Consider the following 13,750-nt stretch of genomic DNA (forward strand, 5'->3'; position numbering starts at 1 on the left):
TTGCAAAATTACTTTTAGTTTTGAGACAGGGTCTTGCTAAATTGCTTAGGGCCTTGATAAATTTCTGAGGNTTTTTTTTTTTTTTTTTTTTTTTTTTGTTATGGGAGATTGAACTCTGGGGCACTTGTCCACTGCTACATCCCCAGCCCTATTTTGTATTTTATTTAGAGACAGGGTTTCACTGAGTTGCTTAGTGCCTTTTGCTGAGGCTGGCTTTGAACTCATGATCCTCCTGCCTCAGCCTCCTGAGCTGCTGGGATTACAGGAGTGTGCCCAATTTGCCTTAGCCCTTTGATTGGCTGAGCTACTCACCCGGGGCTTCCTCTCTGGTATTATTATTATTGTTATGGTACTGGGCTATTAATCACTGAGTTACATCCTCATGCATTTTTTTATTTTTCATTTTATATGGGGTCTCGCTAAATTGCTGAGGATGGCTTTACAGGTGGGCACCACAGCGCCTGGCTCTGGTTTTAAAGAAGGTACTTCAAAACCAGCGACTGGGGAGGTTGAGGCAGGAGGATTAAAAGTTTAAAGCCAGCCTTGGTGATTTAGTAAGGTCCTAAGTAACTTAGTGAGACCTTGTCTCTAAACAAAATATAGAAAGGGCTGGGATGTGGCTCAGTGGTTAACCCTCCACCTGGTACCAAAAAAAAAAAAAAAAAAGGCGACCACATCACACTAATTCACAGTAATGTACTGATTAGGAAGATAAATTGTGGACTAACCTTCTTGGGTTTAAGTTCTGCCTCTACAGTTTATTGACTGAACAACCTTGATTTAATTATGTAACATGGTGAGTTTTAGTTTCCTTATCTATAAAATGGGGTTAATAGTAGTACTTCTCTCAAAGGGTTGTTTTAAAAATTAAATTAATATATATGTAAAGAGTTCAGAATGTTCCCTGGCATCTAATTGCTCTCTCTGTGTGTAACATTATAACTGATTTTATAGTCAACTAAATTTCCTTGGGTTGTTTTGGTCATGCTTTTCTAATTTTTTTTTTTCCAGTAGGACCCACTACCCTCCTTTCTCCAATTTTCAGTCATGCTCTCCTAATTATTATTATTATTGTTTTTTAATACTTTAATTTTATTTATTTTTCGTTTATTTGTTTTTATGTGGTGCTGAGGATCGAACCCAGGGATTCTCATGTGCTTGGTGGCGAGTGCTCTACCTCTGAGCCACAACCCCAGCCCCCTCTCCTAATTCTTTAATGGAATCTTTTTTGGTAGAGCTTTGCATTTGTCTGTATTAAAATTTTCTTATCAGAATGTTTCCATTTTAATTGACATTTAAAAAAAATGACCTGAGTTGGTCATCCGGTAAATGCCAAATTATGTTTGATAAACTGTGAATTTGATAATGCTGGCGTTGCTGTTTTGCAAAACTTTATGAAAATGTTGATTACACAGTACTAAGAGCAGAGTTCTTGCCTTTCTGAAGAATGTAAAATTTTTATTTAATTCTTTGTTTCAGATTCGTCAAATTTAACCAGTTTATTATGATGCAACTCAAATATTTCCAAGTTTTTACAAGAAATATATGAGGAACCTTGATAGTTGATTTACTAGAATTCAGATTTTATATACCTGTTTTGTTTTTAAATTTATATCTAGGGCTGGGGATGTGGCTCAAGCGGTAGCGTGCTCTCCTGGCATGTGCGGGGCGCTGGGTTTGATCCTCAGCACCACATAAAAATAAAATAAAGATGTTGTGTCCACCGAAAACTAAAAAATAAATATTAAAAAAAAATAAAATAAATTTATATCTAGTCAACTTAGTAACTCAGAAAAAGAGCTTTAATTTGTCATTACTTGGCATTAATGAGACCATACTACTTTCCAGTAATGTATGTTGATTACTATTTTTTTCCAAGTGTTCATGAACTTCTTTAAATAATAATTCTAGAATCTTGACGGGAATTTCATTGAATTTCAGTGATCAGTATTTGGCAGGATCTCATTTCTCTTTTTTTGAACAACAGTACTATATTTTCTTGCCTTAGTCTTCTGTCAACCTCTCCTGATCCCATAGTTTCTAAATGAGTGCTAACTACTGTGTGGAATTTTTATCTGGAGCAATATATTTTATTGAAAACTTGCTTAAGAACACTAAGAGACTCTTTATTTGTCTTCTCATTCATATTGAGCTTTGGTTTCTGTTAACTCCCATGCCCATTTTGTGTAGGATTCTAAAGCTAATTTATCCCATCCAAGCTGAAGAGATTTTTCTTGATAGAGATGCCTGAAGCAAAAAACTCATCTCCGTCAACTTCTTTCCATTTCTACTGTTGTTACTGTGGTCTGGGCTCTTTCCTTTTTTTTTTTTTTTTGGTGGTGGAACTAGGATTGAACCCAGAGGCGCTTTACCACTGAGTTACATTCCCAACCTTTTTCATTGTCTCACTAACTTGCTTAAGGCCTCACTAAATTGCTGAGGGTAACCTTGAACTTATGATCCTTCTGCCTCAGTTTGCTGAGCCATTGGGAATACACGAGTATATCACTGCACCCAGCTATCATTTGTCTTTTTTCTTTTTAGTTGTAGTTGGACACAATATCATTATTTTATTTATTTATTTTTATGTGGTGCTGAGGATTGAACCCAGGGCCTCGCACATGCTAGGTGAGTGCTTTACCGCTGAGCCACAATCCCAGCCCTCATTTGTCTTTTTTCTTTTCTTTTTTTTTTTTTTAATATTTATTTTTTAGTTGTAGTTGCACACAATACCTTTATTTCACTCATTTATTTATATGTGGTGCTGAGGATTGAACCCTGGGTCTCGCACGTGTGAGGCGAGCACTCTACCATTGAGCCACAACCCCAGCCCTCATTTGTCTTTTTTCTTTAATTTTTTTTTAATTGTAGATGGACATAATACCTTCATTTTATTTATTTATTTATATGTGGTGCTGAGGATTGAACCCAGTACCTTACACATGCTAGGCAAGTGCTCTGTCACTGAGCTATAACCCCAGCCCCCTTTTTCTTTCTTTTTCTTTTCCCCTCCATCCCTCCTTTTTTTCTTCCTTCCTCCCTTTCTTTCACCAGGGATTAAGTCCAGAGGTGCTTAACCACTGAGCCATATTGCCAGCCTTTTTTATTTTTTATTTAGAGGCAGCATCTTGCTAACTTGATTAGGGCCTTGTTAAGTTGCTGAGGCTGGCTTTGAACTTGTGATCCTCCTGCCTCAGCCTCCCAAGCCACTGGCATTGCAGGTATGCACCACCGTGCCTGGTTTATCATTCCTTTTTAAAAAATTATTAGTATTTTTAAAAAATGTTTTAATTGTAGTTGGACACAATACGTTTATTATATTTTTATATGGTGCTGAGGATTGAACCCAGTGCTCTATCACTGAGCCACAACCCCAGCCCCTTAATTATTTTTTTTAAGATCTTGATGGAATTTTATTTTATTCATTTATTTATATGTGGAGCTGAGATTCGAACCCAGTGCCTCACACATGCTAGGCAAGCTCTCTACCACTGAGCCACAACCCTAGCCCTTTATCATTCCTTTTTTCAAAGGACTACTGTAATAGCTTTCTATTGACTGACTTGCAGTCTTTCTGTCTCCTGTCTTTTTAAAGTCTTTTCTTCCCTATTGAGATAATATATAATTATCTAATTAGAATTTTAATAATTTTGAGTCCTTACCCCAACTCTCTTATTCTGTTTTACCTTTTGTTTACTACCTTTTAAAATTTAAGCCTATGTGTATCTGCATCTGTGTGTGTGTGTGTATGTATTCCTATGTGCCTGTCTGCCCATGGGTGGGACTGAACCCAGGGCCTTGGGCATGCTTGGTGCATGTTTTGATACTGAGTTACATCCTCAGTGCCTCAAGCCTTTTTAACCTTCCTATTCTTAGGGATGGCATGAAGCAGCATCCAGATTGAAGGCATAGAGGGATGGTGGCTCCCCACCAATGGTCTTTGTGTGAGTCACTCCACAGACATTTAAGAATGTTTACTATGTTACCAGCACTTTATGAGACGCTGAGTTGACAAAGGGGCATGATAAAGTCTCAGTCCTCAAAGAGTCCTATATGCAAAAAGGGAGAAATTAGTTTTTTTTTTTTTTGTACTGGGAATTGAATCCAGGGATGCTTAACCACCGAGCCACATCCCCAGCCCTTTTTAGTTTTTATTTAGAGACAGGATTTCAATAAGTTGCTTAGGGCCTTGATAAGTTGCTGAGGCTGTCTTTGAACTTGTGGTCCTCCTGCCTAGCCTCCTGAGCTGCTGGAATTATAGGCATGTGCCACTGTGCCTGACTGAATTATATTTCATTTAATTGGTTGTGTGATTATGAGCTTTGCGATGTGATAAGCATATTGTGAATAGAAATAAGTATGTACTTAGATAAGATGTATACTGTTAAATTTACTTCTTCTTTGCAACATAAATATATCATTTTTTGTAAGGCCTATATGTCCTCTGGCTACATGTTACAGCTTTTAATTTTTTTTGTTTACATATGACACTGGAATGCATCACAATTCTTATCATACATATAGAACACGTTACAGCTTCTTTTATTTTGCTTTTGGGTACTGGGGATTGCATCCAGAGGTGCTTTACCACTGATCAACATCCTCAGCCCTTTTTTATTTTTATTTTGAGACCGGGTCTTGCCAAGTTGCTTAGGGCCTTGCTAAATTGCTGAGGCTGACCTCAGCACCCCCAAATTGCCGAGATTACAGGCATGCTCCTGGAAACAAGTTCTTTTGATTATTAAAAAAATTATAGATAGGGGACTGGGGATGTAGCTTAGTGGAAGAATGCTTGCCTAGCATGTGTGAGGTCCCGAGTTCAATCCCTAGCACCATAGATGCACAAATTATATGGAGGCTAAAGGATATCATGAATGATGTGAAATGTTAAAATTGTTACGAAAGAAGAAAAAAAAGCTAAAAGTGTTCCAAAAAGGTAGAAGATTAAAAATATAATAGTAATGTTAGTCACAGAGCAGGAGTGTCATATCTAGTAAAACCTTTGTACTTCATAGTCAAAGATGCTGTGGTCAAGGATGCTGTTATGAATAGGGAAATGGGCATATCTGGTAAGTTGGGTATGTAACCAGAAATTTAGTGTAATTGAAAACAGAGTAGTGTCTCTATCATCAAATAGAAAATATAGCACTTTATTTTTAATTCTAGGTTTCCATTGAAGCTTTCTCACGAACTTCTAAACAAAGCTTTGTTAGACTGTCTAGGTATGTATATAGGTATTACTGTCTACGTATAAAGGTATTACTAAATATTTTATATATATATATATATATATATATATATATATGTATGTTTGTCTATATGTAGGTATGTATGTGTTTAATACACACACAGGCACACACACATACAAATTTAGTAGTTTTCCCTGTAAGAAAGAATTTAATTCAGGTTTTTTTTATATTTTGATATGGGAATTGAACCCAGGGTGTTCAACCATTGAGCCACATCCCCAGTCCTTTTTATTTTTAAATTTTGAGACAGGGTCTCACTAAGTGCCTTGTTTAGGGCCTTGCTAAGTTTCTGAGGCTGGCTTTGAATTTGTGATCCTCCTGCCTCAGCCTCCTGAGCTTGCTGAGATTACATGTGTGCACCACCACACCCACTGAGTGAAAAAAAACTCTATGATATTAATTTCATTCACTAATCTTGTAAAACATTTTCTGATTTTCTTTCTCATTTTTAACTACTGCAAGGGTATAGTAATTTTCAGCCCACCATCTAGTTAGTTATTAGATTCCTACAGCAGTTGGCAGAATGTATTTTTTTCATGTTGTGATGATGGTGATTTGGTGAATTTTGTAATTGATCTGTATCTGTCTTAAGTAACTAGTCTGCTTTTGGTTAAAAAAAAAAAAAAAAATTTCCCCCTCTGCAGAACTAGGGAATGAACCGAGGAGCATTCTTATCACTGAAGTACATCCCCAACATTTAAAAAAAAAATTATTTTGCGACAGGGTTTCACTTTTATTCCTACTTTCTTGAGTGTTTTTACCATAGAAAGGTGTTAAATTATGTCTAAGATTATTTGTGTAACAATGGAAAAGGTGAACTTTTTTTTCCCCCCATGGTGCTTGTGATTGAACCTAGGGCCTCATGCATGAAAGGGAATTGTTCTTATAATGTATGCTGAAGTCCCAGCCCTTTAAATTTAATTTAATTTTATTCTTTGCAGTGGGAATTAAACCCATGGCCTTAATATGCTAGGCAAGTGCGCTACCACTGAGCTGCATTCCCCAGACCTTAAGTTTTATTTTGAGACAGGGTTTCTGTTGAACTTATGATCCTCCTGCCTCAGCCTTCTAAGTAACTGGAATCACAAGCATATGCTGCTGTAGTTGGCTTGGAAAATTTTTATGTGTAAAATATGAACAAAATAGGAAACGCTCACAGTTTATATTTTCTTTTAAATACCTTTATTTTATTTTATTTATTTATTTTTTAAAATGTGGTACTGAAGATAGAACTAAGTGCTTCAGCATGCTAGGCAAGTGCTCTACCACTGAGCCATAACCCCAGCCCCTCACAGATTATTTTTTCTGATACTAACTGTATGTGAGTCTTACTGGGTCTCATAGCTCTCCAGTAAGGCATTTTTTATTTATTTTTATTCTTAGCTCTTTCACAAATTCTCATATTTCTTCAAGAAAACAAAACAGGTGCTAAAGATCAGGAAAGGAAGTAGATCAGTTGTGCTTTCTGGACTTTTCTGGGCCTACAGTCTTTGTTTTTTAACTACCTGAATTAATATTTGGCTGTTTTCAATTTGTTAATTTCTGAAAGTCTTTCTCATATTTTTAGTCCCATAGGTAAAACTATGTTAAATGCTTTTTGGAGGAACCACAACAGATTTAAAAAATTTATACGAGTAATATATGGCTTGATGAATTTTCATTAACTAAATGTATCTATGTAACCATCATCCTAGATCCAGAACCAGACTGTTACCATCTCCCTTCTTCCCCATGGGAGGTTTACTGACTTCTTTTTTAAATTTTTTAAAAATATTTTTTAGTTGTCAATGGATCTTTATTTTATTTATTTATATGTGGTGCTGAGAATCAAACCCAGTGCCTCACACATGCTAGGCAAGTGCTCTACCACTTTAGAGAGAACCTGTCTCAAAATAAAAATAAATAGCCAGGAGTGGTGGCACATGACTGTAATCCCAGCAGCTCAGGAGGCTGAGGCAGGAGGATCATGAGTTCAAAGCCAGCCTCAGCAACGGCCCTAAGCAACTCAGTGAGACCCTGTCTTTAAATAAAATACAAAATAGGGCTGGGAATGTGGCTCAGTGGCTAAGTGCCCCTGTGTTCAATCCCTGGTACCCCTGTAAAAATAAATAAATAAATATATGGATGTAGAGATCAATTGTAGAGTGCCACTGAGTTCAATCCCTAGTACCACCACCCAAAAAAAAAAAAAAAAAAAAAAATTTGCTGTAAAACACTATTCCTTGTTATGTTGGCAGCAACCTCATACACTCATGTTTATTGAGTCTCTTATGCTTATTTAATCCCATGTTTTGTTCATCATAGCTCTAGGAGCAATAGGCTATGCCATATGTATACATGATATAGCCTCATGTGGGAGGCTATATGATTTAGGTTTGTGTGATTATAATCTGTGATGTTCACACAATGTAATAACCACCTAATGACACATTTCTCAGAATTATTCCTTTTATCAAGCAGCATGTGACCGTATAATTATCAAGGGTAACATGATAATGTACAATATTATTAACTAAAAATTCAGACCTGATTTAAATTTTACCAGTTTTTCTGTTCAGGGATTCTAAGATCTACATACAATTACTTTCTCCTTAGTCTTTTCTTTTTCTAATAATACCCTTTAGTTTTTCTTTGTCTTTCATGACCCTGATACTTCTGAGATTACTGATCAGAATGTCCATTGTTTTTTGGTTTGTCCAATATTTATGGTATATTTTGGTAAATAAAACAAAAATGATGTATCTTTCTTTCAAATAGCATTATGTTAAAGAATTAATTATATCAATATTTTTATTGCTAATTTTTTATCTCAATTGTTTGGTTAAGTTGATATTTACTTGCTTTCATGTTTTACATTTAAATATTTAATCCTTCTGGAGTTCATTCTTATATATGTTGTAAAATGTGGATTTAATTTTATCATTTTCCAAGTAACTATTCATTACCATTTATTTATTGAAAAGTCCATCTTCTCAGCTACTCAGGGCATTGAAGCAAGAGGATTGTAAGTTTGAGGCTAGCCTTGGTGGGATATGTAGCTCTGTGGTAGAGTACTTGCCTAGCACATGCAAGACTCTGGTTTTAATCTCAGGTAACACACATACGCAGTCTTTTCCATTGTTATAGAAATAATCTTTGATAGAATTTAACAACCTCTTATGATAAAAACACTCAAGAAAGTAGGAATAGAAGGAAAGTGCCTTTACATAATAATAGCCTATATGCAAGCCAAACAGCTGATATCATACTCAATGGTGAAAAACTGAAATTTTTTCCTGTAAGATCAGGAACAAGACAATGATGTCCACTTTCACCACTTTTGTCCTAATACTGGATGTCCTAGCCAGAGCAGTTAGATAAGAAAAAGAAGTAAAAGGCATCCAGATTGGAAAGGAAGAAGTAAAATTATCGTTCTTCGCAGATGATATGGTCCTATATGAGAAAATACCGTAAAGATTTCACAAAACTCCCCAATCTGTTAGAATTAATTAATAAACAAATTCAGCAAAGTGATACAAATAATTGGAAAGCTGTCCTGAGTTATTGCATTGGAAGACTTCAAATCATTAAATACCAGTATTACCCAAAGCAAGATACAGATTCAGTGCCATTCCCTATAAAAATTCCAATGACACTTCTTTTTGTAGAAGTTAAAAAATCCATCCCAAAATTCATATGGTATTTCCAGGGACCCTGAATAACCAAAACAATTTTAGAAATGAAGAACAAAGTTGAACATCTCACATTTACTGATTTTAAAACTTATTACAAAGCTATATTGGGCTGGGGTCGTGGCTCAGTGGTAGAGTGCTTACCTCACATGTGTGAGGCACTGGGTTCTATTCTCAGCACCACATATAAATAAATAAAATAAAGGCCCATAAAACAACTAAAAAAAATTAAAACAAAACAAAACAAAAAAACAAAGCTATAGTAATCAAAACTTATAGTTTTGGCATATAGACAGACATAAAATAGCCCAGGAAAAAACCCTCAAATGTATGGGCAAATGATACAAGGGTGCCAAGACTGTTCAGTGGGGAAAGGACATTCATTCATTTCAGCAAATCATGTTAGGAAAACTGTATATTCATATGTCAAAGTTAGATCTTTATACTATATGCAAAAGTTAACATGAATCAAAGGTCCAAATGTAAGACCTTAAAGTATAAAATGGTTAGAAGAAACCATGGGAAAAGCTTTATACATTGGATTTGGCAGTGATTACTTGGATAGGACCACAAAAGCCAGGCAATAAAGAAAAAAATAAGTTGGACTACATCAAAACTAAAAACTTTTACACACCAAAGGATACCATCAGCAGAGTGAAAGGCAACCATGGAATGTCAGAAAATATTTGAAAATCATATTTGATAAGAGGTCAATATTAGTTGTAGATGGACACAGTACCTTTATTTATTTTTATGTGGTGCTGAGGATCAAACCCAGTGCTTCATGCGTGCGAGGCAAGCGCTCTGCCACTGAGCCACATATTAGACAAAGGTGCCAAAAACATAAATTGGAGAAAAGATAGCCTCTTCAACAAAAAGTGCTTGCCGGGAAAACTGGAAATCCATATGCAGCAAAATAAAATTAAGCCCCTATCTCTCACCCTGCACAAAACTCAAAGTGGATCAAGGTCCTAAGAATTAAACCAGAGACCCTGTGCTTAACAGAAGAAAAAGTAGGCCCAAATCTTCATTATGTGTGTTAAACCTCGACTTCCTTAATAAGATTCCTGTAGTGTAAGAAATAAAACCAAGAATCAACTAAAAACTTCTCAGCAAAAGAAACAATCAGTGAGGTGAATAGAGAGCCTACAGAATGGAGAGCCTACAGGAAATTTTTACCACACGCACATCATATAGAGTACTAATCTCTAATATATTTAAAGAACTCAAAAATCTTAACACCAAAAAAAGAAATAACCCAATTAATAAATGGGCCAACGAGCTGAACAGACACTTCTCAGAAGATGATATACAATCAGTCAACAAATACATGAAAAAAATGTTCAACATCTCTAGCAGTTAGAGAAAATCTAAACTTTAAGATTTCATCTCACTTCAGTCAGAATGGCAGCTATTATGAAGACAAACAACAATAAGTGTTGACGAGGATGTGGGGAAAAAGGCACTCATACCTCAAATATATAGAATCATTCAATATTTGGGACTACAAATTGGTGTAGCCAGTATGGAAGCAGTATGGAGATTTCTTAGAAGACTGGGAATGGAACTACTGTTTGACTCAGCTGTCCCACTTCTTGGTTTATACCCAAAGGACTTAAAAACAGCATACTACAGGAACACAGCCATATCAACGTTTATAGCAGCACAATTCACAATAGCTAAATTGTGGAACCAACCTAGATGCCCTTCAGTAGATGAATGGATAAAGAAAATGTGGCATATATACACAATGAATATTACTCAGCAATAAAAGAGAATAAAATCATGGCATTTGAAGGTAAATGGTTGGAGTTGGAGAATATCATGCTAAGTGAAGTTAGCCAATTTCCAAAAACTAAATGCTGAATTTTTTTCTCTGATATGTGGATGCTGATCCATAATGGGGGTGGGGGGACCGTGGGAGGAATGGAGGAACTTTAGATAGGGCAAAGGAGAGGGAGGGGAAGGGAGGGGGCACAGGAGTAGAATGAGATGGACATCATTATCCTAGGTACATGTATGAAGATACGAATGGTGTGACTCTACTTTGTGTACAACTAGAGACATGAAAAATTGTGCTCTGTATGTGTACTATGAATTGAAATGCATTCTGCTGTCATGTATAACAAATTAGAATAAATAAATAAATTTAAAAAATATAAAAGAAGATCTAATGAAATATAGAGTTCAATTATCTTCATAAATGGAAATACTGTCATACTGAGGAGATAGCAATTCCTCCTAAATTACTCTAAACTGCAATATAATTTTAATAAAAAAAGAGGAAAAAAAGTTTAATATTTAGAATATATGAAGGACTTCTGTAGCCATGCATGGTGGCACAAGCCTATAATCCCATCTTCTTGGGATGCTGAAGCAGGAGGGTTGCAAGTTTAAGTTTCTGCGGTTTAGTGAGACCCTGTCTCAAAAATTAAGAGGTCTTTTGTAGGATGTAGCTCAGTGGTACAGCACCATGGGTTCAATCCTCAGTACCACCTCCTGCAAGAAAAAAATCTCCTATAGTTCAACAATAAAAAACTCAAAACAGCTTGATTAAAAAATAAACATAAGCTTTCAAATAGATATTCCTCCAAAGATGTACAGATGACCAACAAGCACATAAAAAGGTGCCCAGCATTCTAATTATTAAGAAAATATAAATCAAACCCACAGTGAAATGAAATATACCCCTTCACGTCCAAAAAAGAAAGAAAGTGTATTGGTGTATAGGAGCAGATGTGGTCAAATTGGATCCTTTAGGCACTGCTGGTAGGAATGTAAATGATATAGCTGCTGTGGAAAGCATATGGTGGTTCCTCAAAAAATTAAAAATAAGGGTTAGGGATATGGCTCAGTGGTAGAATACTTGCCTAGCAAGCATGAGGCCATGGGTTTGAACCCCAGCATGGCTGAAAGAAAGAAAAAAAGAATTTCCAAATGACATCGGTTTCATTTATGAGTATATAATTGAAAATAATTGAAAACAGGGTCTCTTGGTGCTCTCTGTACCTCTATGTTTTCAATGGTTAAAATGTAGAAGCAACACATGTCCATTGAACGATGATAACCAAATGTGGTAAATATATATATATATTTATATATATATATGATTTAATCTTAAAAAAAATCCAACATGCTATATTTGAATAAAGCTTGACATTATACGACTTGAAATAAGCCAGTAACAGAAATGCAAATATTGAATGATTCTATATATTTGAGGTACCTAGAGTAGTCTAATTCATAGAGGTGCAAGGTGGAAGGATAGTTGCCAGGAGCTGCGAGGACAGGAGTGAATGAGGAGTTTATGTTTAATGGGTTTAGAGTTTCAATTTTTTAGAACCAAAAGAGTTCTGGAGATTGGTTGTACAATAAAGTGGTTGTACTTAACATCATTGTGTTATGTGTATTTTGCCACACTTTACAAAAAAAAAATCATCTGGAAAAAAAAGTCCATATTTCTCCAGTGATTGGACATACCACCTTTGTTATATCCTGTATTTCTTTATGTATTTTGGTCTAATTCTGGATTTTCTGTTCTGTTTCTGTGATCTTTTGGTCTGTTCATGAACTTGTATCACAATATTTTAACTCCAGGTGCTTTATAGTATGTGTTAATGTTTGGTAAGGCTGCCTGTCTTTGTCATGTTTCCTTTTCAATCATTTTCTAGTTATTCTTGCATTTTTTCATGTCCATTTTTTTTAATGGTGGTGCTGGAATTAGGTAAACATTCTACCACTGGCCTATATCCCCCCTCTTTCTGTATCAATTTTATTTATTTTTGAGAAGGGATCTTGCTGTGTTGCCCAGGCTGGCTTCTCATGATTCTTCTGCCTCAACCTAAGGAATACCTGGGATTACAGGTGTGTACTCTTTATCAGTTTTAGTATCAGCTCATACAGATCAGAAAATGGCTTGTTAGTATGTTTGCCAAGATTACATTGAACTTAAAAAATTAATTTAGTGGATTGTCTTATTCAAGAATATTGTGTCTTTCCATTATTTGTCTTTTAGGGTTATTTATTTAATGCCTGGGATTGAATCCAGGGCCTTGTTCATGCTAAGCTCACTCTCTACTAGTGAGCTATACCCACAGTCCTCTTTGAGGGTTATTTAAAAACTTTTCTCATATAGTTGTTGGTTTAAATAGCTCTATTTGAGTTAAAAATTCATGTATCATAAAATTCCCTTATTAAAGTATACAATTCTATGGTTTTTAGTATATTCAGCAATATATGCAACCATTATCTCTACTTCATTCCAAAACATTTTCATCACTCTGAAAAGAAACCCCAGCTCAGTGCTTGCTTGGGCAGCATCTATACTAAAATTAGAATGATACAGAGAATATTATCATGGCCCTGTGCAAGTTCATGAAGTGTTTCATATTTTTTAAAAATGATGATGGTTTTGGGAGAGATTTTATTAAAAAACAAACAAATAAATAAAAGAAACCCATACCCATTACCAGTCATTCCCCATTCCATTCTCCCTCATCCCTGTCAACTACTAATCTTTCTGTTTCAATCAGTGTGTCTGTTCTGAATATTTTATACAAATGGAATCATAAAATATGTGACCTTGTGTGACTGGTCCTTTTTGTTGGCATAACATTTTGTAGGTTCATTCATGGTATACATCGTATCAGTAATTCCTTTTTCATTGCCAAATATTCCATAGTATGTATATACCATATTTTGTTTATTCACCGGTTGGTGGACTTTGGGATTGTTTATATTTTTTGTCTATTACAGTAATGTGATGTACGTGTATGTAGGCCATTGTGTAAACTGTGTTGTTTCTTCTTCCTTTTTTGGGGGGGTGGGTGG

The 13,750-nt window shown here is 35.5% G+C and overlaps 1 protein-coding gene and 1 pseudogene across 2 annotated transcripts in view; both read left to right on the forward strand.

Annotated features, from left to right (window-relative positions):
- Positions 1 to 5,183: 5,183 nt before the first annotated feature.
- Positions 5,184 to 13,750, forward strand: part of Tfdp2 (transcription factor Dp-2) — a 160,756-nt gene continuing 152,189 nt past the window's right edge. For both annotated transcript variants that reach the window (XM_048794190.1, XM_015486982.2), the window contains exon 1: positions 5,184 to 5,222. The gene's annotated coding sequence lies outside the window, so the exon portion shown is untranslated. The remainder of the gene's footprint in view (positions 5,223 to 13,750) is intronic.
- LOC125613666 lies at positions 13,222 to 13,314 on the forward strand (annotated as a pseudogene).

Source organism: Marmota marmota, unplaced genomic scaffold, assembly GCF_001458135.2.
Source record: "Marmota marmota marmota unplaced genomic scaffold, marMar, whole genome shotgun sequence".
Lineage (NCBI taxonomy): Eukaryota > Metazoa > Chordata > Mammalia > Rodentia > Sciuridae > Marmota > Marmota marmota.